Source organism: Pan paniscus, chromosome X (assembly GCF_029289425.2).
Source record: "Pan paniscus chromosome X, NHGRI_mPanPan1-v2.0_pri, whole genome shotgun sequence".
NCBI lineage: Eukaryota > Metazoa > Chordata > Mammalia > Primates > Hominidae > Pan > Pan paniscus.
The window spans coordinates 115,105,892-115,117,652 of record NC_073272.2 but is presented as its reverse complement, the minus strand read 5'-3'; the positions used below and the strand labels follow the sequence as shown (position 1 = coordinate 115,117,652).

Below are 11,761 nucleotides of genomic sequence, written 5' to 3'. Positions count from 1 at the left end.
GAAATGCAAATCAAAACCACAATGAGTTACCATCTCACACCAGTTAGAATGGCAATCATTAAAAAGTCAGGAAACAACAGGTGCTGGAGAGGATGTGGAGAAATAGGAACACTTTTACACTGTTGGTGAGACTGTAAACTAGTTCAACCCTTGTGGAAGTCAGTGTGGCGATTCCTCAGGGATCTAGAACTAGAAATACCATTTGACCCAGCCATCCCATTACTGGGTATATACCCAAAGGACTATAAATCATGCTGCTATAAAGACACATGCACACGTATGTTTATTGCGGCACTATTCACAATAGCAAAGACTTGGAACCAACCCAAATGTCCAACAATGATAGACTGGATTAAGAAAATGTGGCACATATACACCATGGAATACTATGCAGCCATAAAAAATGATGAGTTCATGTCCTTTGTAGGGACATGGATGAAATTGGAAATCATCATTCTCAGTAAACTATCGCAAGAACAAAAAACCAAACACCGCATATTCTCACTCATAGGTGGGAATTGAACAATGAGAACACATGGACATAGGAAGGGGAACATCACACTCTGGGGACAGTTGTGGGGTGGGGGGGGAGGGATAGCATTAGGAGATATACCTAATGCTAAATGATGAGTTAATGGGTGCAGCACACCAGCATGGCACATGTATACATATGTAACTAACCTGCACATTGTGCACATGTACCCTAAAACTTAAAGTATAACAATAATAAAATAAAATAAAAAAGAAAACTAAAACATTTTATAAGCAGTGCCATGGTTTGAATGTGTTCCCCAAAGTTCACGTGTTAGAAACTTAATCTCCAATGCAACAGTGCTGAGAGGTGGGACATTTAAGAGGGCAGAGCCCTCATGAATGGATCAATGCCATTATCATAGGATTGGGTTCCTCATGAAACAATGAGTTTGGCATCCTTCCCTTTTGCTCTCTCATGCTCTCTTCCTTTTCAGCCTTCCTCCATGAAATGAAGCAACACAAAGCCCTCACAGGATGTCAGCACCTTGATCTTGGACTTCCCATCCTCCAGAACTATGAGAAATAAATCTCTGTTTTTTTGTTTTGTTTTGTTTTTTGTTTTTCATAAATTGCCCCATCTCAGCAGCAGCAAATGGACAAAGACAAGCAGATAAAACTTTCTATTAAAGTAAAATTATAGGCTGGGTGTGGTAGCTCATGCCTGTAATCCCAGTACTTTGGGAGGCCAAGGTGGGTGGATCACTTGAGGTCAGGAGTTTGAGACCAGCCTGGCCAACATGGTGAACTCCTGTCATACTAAAAATACAAAAAAAATAAAAAAATAAAAAATAAAATAAAATGTAGCCGGGCATGGTGGTGAACGCCTGTAATCCTAGCTACTCTGGAGGCCGAGGCAGGAAAACTGCTTGAACCTAGGAGGCAGAGGTTGCAGTGAGCCAAGATCGCGCCACTGCACTCCAGCCTGGGTGACAGAGCGAGACTTCATCTCCAAAAAAAAAAAAAAAAAAAGAAAGAAAAGTAAAATTATAAGTGGCTTCTCATAGAATGATTAGATACTTTGCTTAGATGACTGTGGGCCCTTTTTGTGTAAATGTAGTCTGTCTGCCAGGTGATGCCCAACACCATGCCTAACCCTATTTCATCCTCAGCACCCGACTTATTTGACATATCACCTGGTAATAAAAATATGATTTTTTTTTTTTTAAATTGCCCACCGCAGTGGCTCACACTTGTAATCCCAGCACTTTGGGAGGCCTAGTGGGCAGATCACAAGGTCTGGAGTTCGAGACCAGCGTGGCCAACACAGTGAAACCCTGTCTCTACTAAAAATACAAAAAAATTAGCTGGAGGTGGTGGCAGGCACCTGTAATCCCAGCTACTCGGGAGGCTGAGGCAGGAGAATCACTTGAACCTGGGAGGCGGAGGTTGCAGTGAGCCGAGATTGTGCCACTGCACTCCAGCCTGGACGACAGAGCTATGTTCCATCTTGGAAAAAAAAAAAGTCTATATGGTCTGTGGAAGTGGGAATCCATAATAAGACAAGGAAACAGCAAGTGGTCAAGTTAGATCATAAGGCAGACGTCAGATCACAAAAGCACATGCTTGGGCAGTTCCAGTAAGAAGTTATGTCATGGTTGAAAGGCAAGACACTCCTAGAAACTTAGTAATTTTCCACGTGAACATTGTAAAAGAAGTCTATACGCCTACAGAACAGCATAAATTCATACCATGGACTTATTTATACCTAGGCCTATTAATTTATACCTAGGACTGCCAGGCGCGGTGGCTCACGCCTGTAATCCCAGCACTTTGGGAGGCCGAGATGGGCGGATCACGAGGTCAGGAGATTGAGACCATCTGGCTAACACTGTGAAACCCCGTCTCTACTAAAAATACAAAAAATTAGCCAGGCACGGTGGCGGGTGCCTGCAGTCCAAGCTACTCAGGAGGCTGAGGCAGGAGAATGGCGTGAACCCAGGAGGCGGAGCTTGCAGTGAGCTGAGACTGTGCCATTGCACTCCAGCCTGGGCGATGGAGCAAGACTCCGTCTCAAAAAAAAAAAAAAAAAAAATTTAGGGACCATTACCTTTACCTTTATCTTGATAGACTTTTACACATATTTGCTACTTATGATGTTATAAAAGTAATAAACATTCTTTTAAAATCTTCCCCATATTACAGAAATATGTGAGTTTGAAATGAAAGGTCCCTGTTATCTCCCCACCAGCTATAATCACTAACAAAAGGTTTTTGTATATTTTTCAATATACATATTTATTTTTTTCTTTCTTTTTTTTTCTTTTTTTCTTCGATACAGGGTTTTGCTCTGTCACCCAGGCATCAAGATAATACTTTACTGCAGCCTCGACCTCTTGGGTTCCATCAATCCTTTCACCCCAGCCTCCCATGTAGCTGAGACTACTAATATGGGTGCCACCATGCCTGGCTAATTTTTTATATTTTATTGTGACAGGGTCTTACTGTGTTGCCCAGGCTGGTCTCAAACTCCTAGGCTCAAGCAATCCTCCTGCCTTGGCCTTCCAAATTCTGGGATTACAGGCATGAGCCCCCACGCCTAGCTTGTTTATCTTTTTTTTTTTTTTTTAACGAATGCATCTTTTGTCATTTTATAGCTCCCCACTGCAGCTGCCCCTCCACCCTTCCCTTTGATGACCACGTTGGCAGGCTTCAGGGGGACCAGGGAACAAAGCTGGGGAGAACAAGTCACAATTACAAATTATCACAACAATTAGCACCTGTACCTGGGGGATCTGCAAATTGAGGAAGCCCCAGCTCCTCATTGTACAGGGGTCTATTTGGCAGTGACCTTGCTCTGGAGATGATGATATTCCTTCAGCCTGAGGGAATTGATGTTGATGAAACTGGTGGCATCGATTGGCTCATAATCAACCTGCACGTTCATGCTCACCAGCTCCTCGTTGTAGATAAACAGAGGGACTCCTGGCCTAGGATGTACACCAGGCCCTTGAAGACGGACACCTGCACTTTCCCTTCCACTCACTCCTGGGACTTGGCAATGCAGTGGTGGACAAATTTACACTCAAGGCTGTGCCAGAAACCAGAATACACCAGCTCAGCAAATTTCAAGCCCAGGCCTTATTTGATTTTGCATACTTCCCGGTCCATGGTGAAGGCCCTGATGTCTAAATGAGCATGGTAAACGATGGTGTCTGCTGGGGTCTCATAGATACCTGGGGACTTCATTCCAGTGAAGTGGTTCTCCTTGATGTCAATACGGCCCAAGCTGTACTTGCCCGCGTCTTCACTTATGTACAGGAAGAGCTCCAAGGAGGTCTGGTGGGTGGTGCCATCCTTGACATTGGTCACTTTCACGGGGACTCCTTATTTGAACTCGATCTCGAGAATGTCAGGGGTTCTGGGGGCTTTGGCCGGGTCCTGGGTCTTCGTGGAGAGACCTGGAAATGCTTGGTTCTTAGGGTTCTCCAAGATTCCAGCCTCATTGCTGATCTGCATGAGGTTCTCGTCCATGCTCCACGGGTTCTTGGGAGTGACTGGGATGGGAATCCCGTGTTGCTTTGTGTGTTCCATAAGGTCATTTCGGACCTTGAACCTGTTGTAGAACTTGGGCATCCTCCAGGGAGCAATGACCTTTATCTGGGGGGCCAGAGAGTAGCAGTTTAGCTCAAACTGGACCTGATCATTTCCCTTTCCTGTGGCGCCGTGGGACACTTACTTGGCCCTCTCCTGCTGGGCGATTTCCACTTGTTTTCGGGCGATGCAGGGCCTGGTGAGAGAGGTGCCCAGGAGGTAGCGGTCCTCATACAGCGCGCTGGACTGGATGGCCAGCCAGATGAACTCCTTCACAAACTCCTTGCTGACTTCCTCAATGAACACCTTTTTGCCCCCAAGCTTCAGTGCCTTCTTCCTGGCTTCCTCAAAGTCTTCCTTCTGGCCAGTGTTGTTCACGTAGGCAATGATGTCATAGCCTTGTTCCTTCAGTAACACGAGGATGCAGGAGGTGTCCAGGCCGCCACTGTAGGCCAGAACCACAGAGCCTTTGCTGGACATAGCATCTGGAATTGGAGGCACGAGTTCCCGGCATCTGGAATCTGTCTTAACAGTGCAGTGAACCACTTGGGCCTGGGCAGCAGTGGCAGGAGATGGAGCAGGGCTGTTTATCTTTTAAAAATGAGATTTTACAATCTATGGGGGCACATATAAATGTCACTAATATTGATAAAAATATAACTTTTAAGAGGCTTCATACTATTCTAGTTTATGGAAGAATCAACTGTAATTTATTTTAATTTTTATTAAATATCACATATACAAGACTTTTTCAACCAAAATGTACATGTTATTTATTTATTTATTTATTTATTTATTTATTTATTTATTTATTGAGATAGGATCTCACTCTGTCACGCAGGCTGGAGTGCAGTGGCACGATCACACTTCACTGCAGCCTCAACCTCCCTGGGCTCAGGTGATCCTCCTGCCTCAGCCTCCTAAGTAGCTGGAGCTACCAGTGTGCACCACCACACCCGGCTAATTTTTGTATTTTTTGTAGAGATGGGTTCTCACCACGTTGTACAGGCTGATCTCAAACTCCTGAGCTCAAGTGATCCACTTGCCTCAGCCTCCCAAAGTGCTGGGATTGGCCTGGTGCGTGGTAGCTTACGCCTATAATCCCAGCACTTTGGGAGGCTGAGGCAGGTGGATCATGTGAGGTCAGGAGTTCGAGGGCAACCTGGCCAACATGGCAAAACCCATCTCTACCAAAAATACAAAAAAAGAAAATTAACTGGGCATGGTGGTGGGCACCTGTAATCCCAGCTACTAGGAAGGCTGAGGCAGGAGAATTGCTGGAACCTGGGAGGCGGAGGTTGCAGTGAGCCAAGATTGTGGCGTTGCACTCCAGCCTGGGTGACAGAATGAGACTCTGTCTTTAAAAAAAAAAAAAAAAGTGCTGGGATTACAGGCATGAGCCACTGTGCCCAGCCCAAAGTGTATATTTTAATGAGTAATAATAAAAAAGTATAAACTGGGTGTGATGGTACATGCCTGTACTCTCAGCTACTTGGGAAGCTGAGATGGGAGGATCGCATGAGCCCAGGAGTTTCAGGCCAGAATAAGCAACATGGTGATACCTACTCTCTAAAAAAGATTTTTTTTTAAAAAAAACCAACAAAACAACAAACACCCATGACCCCTGCTTAGGAAATAGAACACTACCCATACATTTATTTGAAGGCCCCTCCCCAACCAGATAATTATTATTCTTAATTTTTTTATTCCCTAGTTTTTCATTATAGTTTGACTATGGCTATATCTGTACTGATATGCGATTCTTAGTTTTGCATGATTTTGAGCTTTATACAAAGGGAATCATATAGTATGTGGATTCTTCTGTGACTTTTTTTTTTTTTTTTTTGAGATGGTGTCTCACTCTGTCGCTCAGGCTGGAAAGCAGTGGCGTGATCTGGGCTCACTGCAACCTCTGCCTCCCAGGCTCATGCGATTCTCGTGCCTCAGCCTCCTGAGTAGCTGGGATTACAGGCGTGTGCCACCATGCCTAGCTAATTTTTTTGTAGTTTTAGTAGAGACGGGGTTTCACCATGTTGGCCAGGCTGGGCTCAAACTCCTGACCTCAAATGATTCACTGGCCTCGGCCTCCCAAAATGCTGGGATTACAGGTGTGAGCCACTGCAACCAGCCTTCTGTGACTTTTTAACATTATTGAGATTGATCTATAGTAATGCATGTGACTGCAGTTTAGTTATTTTTCATTGCTGTATGGTATTTGAGTATTTCAGTAAATCACAATTTATCCATCCTCTTGCTGATGATAGAAACTTGGATTGTTGCCAGTTATTTTGCTGTTAGGAATGCTAGCATAGCATAGCATGTTTCTTGGTATACATGTATAAGATTTCTCTAGGGTATATGCCTAGAAGTGAAACTGTGGGTCATAGGGTAGGTTCATTTTCTTTTCTTTTTTTTCTTTTTCTTTTCTTTTTTTAAATGGAGTCTCGCTCTCTCATCCAGGCTAGAATGCAGTGGCGTGATCTTATCTCGCTGCAACCTCCGCCTCCCGGGTTCAAGCGATTCTCCTGCCTCAGCCTCTCGAGTAGCTGGGATTACAGGTGCCTGCCACCACGCCCAGCTAATTTTTTGTGTGTGTATTTTTAGTAGAAACGGGGTTTCACCATGCTGGCCAGGATGGTCTCGATCTCCTGACCTCGGGATCCATCCGCCTTGGCCTCCCAAAGTGCTGGGATTACAGACATGAGCCACTGTGCCCAGCCGGTATGCTCATTTTCAACTTTACTTGATAATGTCCATTTATTTCCATACTAGTTGTACAAATTTGCACTGCCATCAGAGAATATAAGTGTTCCTATTGCACCACATCTTAGCCAATACTTTATATTATCAGAGTTTTCATTTTCTTTTCTTTCTCTCTCTCTTTTTTTTTTTTTTGAGATGGAATTTCGCTCTTGTTGCCCAGGCTGGAGTGCATTGGCGTGATCTCGGCTCACCACAACCTCTGCCTCCCAGGTTCAAGTGATTCTCCTACCTCAGCCTCCCGAGTAGCTGGGATTACAAGCATGTGCCACCACACCCGGCTAATTTTGTATTTTTAGTAGAGACAGGGTTTCTCCATGTTGGTCAGGCTGGTCTCGAACTCCCTACCTCAGGTGATCTGCCCACCTCAGCCTCCCAAAGTGCTGGGATTACAGGCGTGAGCCACTGCGCCCGGCCTCAGAGTTTTCATTTTCTTCTAATACGTTATTGAGCTTTGATTTATATTTCTCTGATTCCTAAGTTAAACATTTTCTCATGAGCACAAAATGGACAAAGACAAGCAGATGAAACTTTCTTTCCTTTTCTTTTTTTTTTTTTTTTGTTTTTTGAGACGGAGTCTCACTCTGTTGCCCAGGCTGGAGTGCAGTGGTGCGATCTTGGCTCACTGCAACCTCCACCTTCTGGGTTCAAGCTATTCTCCTGCCTCAGCCTCCCAAGTAGCTGGGATTACAGGCACATGCCACCACGCCCGGCTGATTTTTTTTGTACGTTTAGTAGAGACAGGGTTTCACCATGTAGGCCAGGCTGGTCTTGAACTCTTGACCTCAGGTGATCCGCCTGCCTCAGCCTCCCATAGTGTTGGGATTACAGGCATAAGCCACCATGCCCGTCCTTCTCTTTCTTTTATAACGACCTTATTCAAATTTTTTCCTCATTTTTTTCTGTCTTTTCTTGTTACTTTTTGAGATGGATTCTCACTCCGTTGCTCAGGCTGGAGTGCAATGGGGCAATCACAGCTCACTGCAGCCTCAACCTCCCTGGTTCAAGCAATCCTCCCACCTCAGCCTCCCAAGTAGCTGGGGTACAGATGCGTGCCACTAAGCCCAGCTAAATATATATATATATATATACCTATAAAAAATGGGGTCTTGCCATGTTGCCCACGTTGGGTTTTTCCCATTTTTCCTATCAGTTGGTCTTTTTTTTTTTGAGACTGAGTCTCACTGTGTTGTCCAGGCTAGAGTGCAGTGGTGTGATCTTGGCTCACTGCAACTTCTGCCTCCCGGGTTCAAGCAATTCTCGTGCCCCTCCTGAGTAGCTGGGACTACAGGCGTGAGCCATCATGCCTGGCTAAACTTTTTTTATATTTTTAGTAGAGACAGATGTTTCACCATGTTTGCCAGGCTGGTCTCAAACTCCTGACCTCAGGTAATCTGCCCGCCTCGGACTCCCAAAGTGCTGGGATTACAGGCGTGAGCCACCACGCCTGGCTCATTTTATATTTTGAATACTAATCCTTTGGAGTTTATTTGAAAATATATCCTTTCAGTTTTTGCCTTGTCCTGTCACTATTTCCATAATGTCTTTTGAAGAAGAGAAGATGTAGCCGGGCGTGGTGGCTCACGCCTGTAATCCCAGCACTTTGGGAGGCCGAGGTGGGCGGATCACGAGGTCAGGAGATCAAGACCATCCTGGCCAACACGGTGAAACCTCGTCTCTACTAAAAATACAAAAAAATTAGCTGGGGGTGGTGGCGGGCACCTGTAATCCCAGCTACTCGGGAGGCTGAGGCAGGAGAATGGCGTGAACCTGGGAGGCAGAGCCTGCAGTGAGCAGAGATGGTGCCACTGCACTCCAGCGTGGGCAACAGAGCGAGACTCCATCTCAAAAAAAAAAGAAATGTAGAAGAGAAGATGTAAATACAGACAAAAATATAAATTTTAGTATTTTCAGCTTGTGAATTTTGCGTATTAAGAAATCTTTCTCTACCTCCAATGTTAGCAAGATATTCTCCTGCATATTTATTTTTTTACCAGCAAATAAACATCAATTTTATTAATATAATAGCAACAGAAGGGCTTCCAATTTCTCAGAAGGAAAATAACATGAAACCAACACCGCCTGGTAAGTGTTACAAGATTAAATGTCCACATTTCCTGATCTGATAGCTTCCGACCACACACCAAAGGTTTTTCAAGGACAACTTCCACAAGAGCTGCTGCAAGAACACGTTTTTCACTGGGCATAGCTTCACAGTCAACTCCTCAAGCAGAAGACTGAAATATTATCTCTTTTTAGAAGATATTGTTTTAGGGTGAACATATCAATATGCAGAACAGAGCTTTGCTTCTCAAGTTCAAAAAAACCCATGAACGAATCTATCAATTTTTCTCTGATAACAGTGTACCAGAGTGCTCTGTGGAGAATTCTTTTCCATCCCTACCACACATCTGGCTGAAGAGAGAAAAAGGAGTGGCAAGGTGCTGGTACACTAGCAGGCACTTCTCCTGATGCCCTGGGCCCCACTCCCTTTCTGCTGGTAATAGTAGCCGTCTTTTTTGCCGGCTGCAGCAGCTTGATGTGGAGGAGGAAGGGGCCAACCAACAATCACCTCTTGCCACCCACCAATCACCTCTTCTTGAAGTCATATTTTTTACGTTCATAGAAGAGGTCTTAGAGATCCCCAAATTGGCAATCTCTGGGCAGACATCTCTGTCCTTCTCCTGGATGCTGAGCTCCTTACAACAATAGGCATCAGAAACCCCAGGACCTCCACAGATCACACAATGCCCCTGGTAAGATCTATACTTACCTTCATCACCTATGCACACCAGGGTGCAAGGATGCACCTATAGGAGTCACAAATCACACACTTGCCATCACATTTTTCACATAGCAGCCTGCTTGTGGCAAATGATCAAATCCAGATGATGTTTAGCCATAGCTACTACGTCTCCCATATATTTAAGTACATTTATAATTTTGCCTTTTAGATATTCACTTTTTTCTTTTTTCTTTTCTTTCTTTCTTTTTTTTTTTTTTTTTTGAGATGGAGTCTTGCTCTGTCACCCCCGCTGGAGTGCAATGGCGCAATCTCGGCTCACTGCAACCTCCGCCTCCCGGAGTCAAGTAATTCTCCTGCCTCAGCCTCCCGAGTAGCTGGGATTACAGGCATGCACCACCACGCCCAGCTAATTTTTGTATTTTTAGTAGAGACAGGGTTTCACCGTGTTGGCCAGGCTGGTCTCGAACTCCTGACCTTGTGATCCGCCCACCTTGGCCTCCCAAAGTGCAGGGATTACAGGTGTGAGCCACCGTACCTGGCCTTTTTTTTTTTTTTTTTTTTTTTGAGACAGGGTCTCATTCTGTCACCCAGGTTAGAGGGTAGTGGCATGATCTCAGCTCACTGCAACCTCCACCTCCTGGGCTCAGGTGATCCTCCTGCCTCAGCCTCCAGAGTAGGTAGAACTCTAGACTGGTGCCACCATGCCCAGCTAATTTTTGTATTTTTAGTAGAGATGGGGTCTCGCCATGTTGCCCAGGCTGTTCTCGAACTCCTAGGCTCAAGCGATCCTCCCACTTCAACCTCCCAAATTGTTGGGACTGCAGGCTTGAGCCACCACTCCCAGGCTTTCCCATCATCATGTGTCAAGAAATCAAGCATTTCCTAAGCACCAGCTGATAACAGCTGCTAGGTAGGCTTATCACACTTCTACAGATTTGGCTAATAAAGAGACAATGAGCCCTAAAAGATTCAGACAATGTGTTACTTACACAGACTGCAAAAGCAATTGGCATGGTCTTAGCTCTGTGCAACCCCAGTTCCACAGGAAAATATTGAACCAGAGGGCCAAGCAACAGACAACAGGAGTGGTAGGTCACTATGTTGCTGAAGAGCCGACTCTAGAATGCAACTAAGTGGTCTTATAGACTTCCACTGTACCTTAAAAGAGATTAACGTGGAAAATCCCATGCTTCATTGGAACCAGAAAATTGAATGAAAAACTGCTCATAGCAGCCTCCCACAAGATAGGGAGTCTCTCACAAGATAAGGAGAGAGAACAGAAATATCCTTGTGACAGCTCTTTAGAAGACTATCTTTCCATGTTCTAGGCAAGTTTTGGGTCAGAATGTGGTTGCACGTTGCATATAAGGTCTATGAGGAGATATGCAAGATCTCTGGATTCCATAGCAGAGCTATTCCTCTAAACCATTAATTGCTGGATTTTGAACTTTAGCAAATACTTATTCTGACCACTCTGGTCATGATATACTTCACATCACTTTTTATAATAAAAAGTGTTTCTGCAGTAGGTTTGCCAATATTGTTTAGAATTTTTACAAGTATAAGTCTGATTACCCTGTAATTCTTTTCTCATACTTTCCTTTTCTGGCTTTGTTAACAAGGTTACGTGGTAGCCTGATGAAATGAGGTGGGGACTTTCACCTGTCTTTCCAGACTTTGAAACTTTGAAAGATTTTGTTAAAGATGAGATTTATTTATTTCTTAAGAGACGGAATTTTGCTCATTGCCCAGGCTGGATTGCAATGGTGCAATCTCAGTTCACTGCAACCTCTGCCTCCCAGGTTCAAGTGACTCTCCTGCCTCAGCCTCTTGAGTAGCTGGGATTACAGACATGCGCCACCACGCCCAGCTAATTTTGTATTTTTAGTAGAGACGGGGTTTCACTATGTTGGTTAGGCTGGTCTCGAACTCCTGACCTCAGGTGATCCACCTGCCTTGGCCTCCCAAAGTGCTGGGATTAGAGGCGTGAACCACCATGCCTGGCCTGAGAATTATTATTTTTTTTGAATGGTAAAATTCAATAGTAGAATCATATGGTCACCATGTTTTTCTTTGTTGGAAGATTTTTAATACAGATTAACTGCCTTGGCCTCCCAAAGTGCTGGGATTAGAGGCGTGAACCACCATGCCTGGCCTGAGAATTATTATTTTTTTTGAATGGTAAAATTC

General features: G+C 44.6%; 2 pseudogenes; both read right to left on the bottom strand.

The window, feature by feature from the left end:
* Window positions 1–351: 351 nt before the first annotated feature.
* Window positions 352–8,769, bottom strand: LOC129395335 (argininosuccinate synthase-like; annotated as a pseudogene).
* Window positions 8,770–9,193: 424 nt separating this feature from the next.
* LOC100982886 (PHD finger-like domain-containing protein 5A) lies at window positions 9,194–10,953 on the bottom strand (annotated as a pseudogene).
* Window positions 10,954–11,761: the final 808 nt, after the last annotated feature.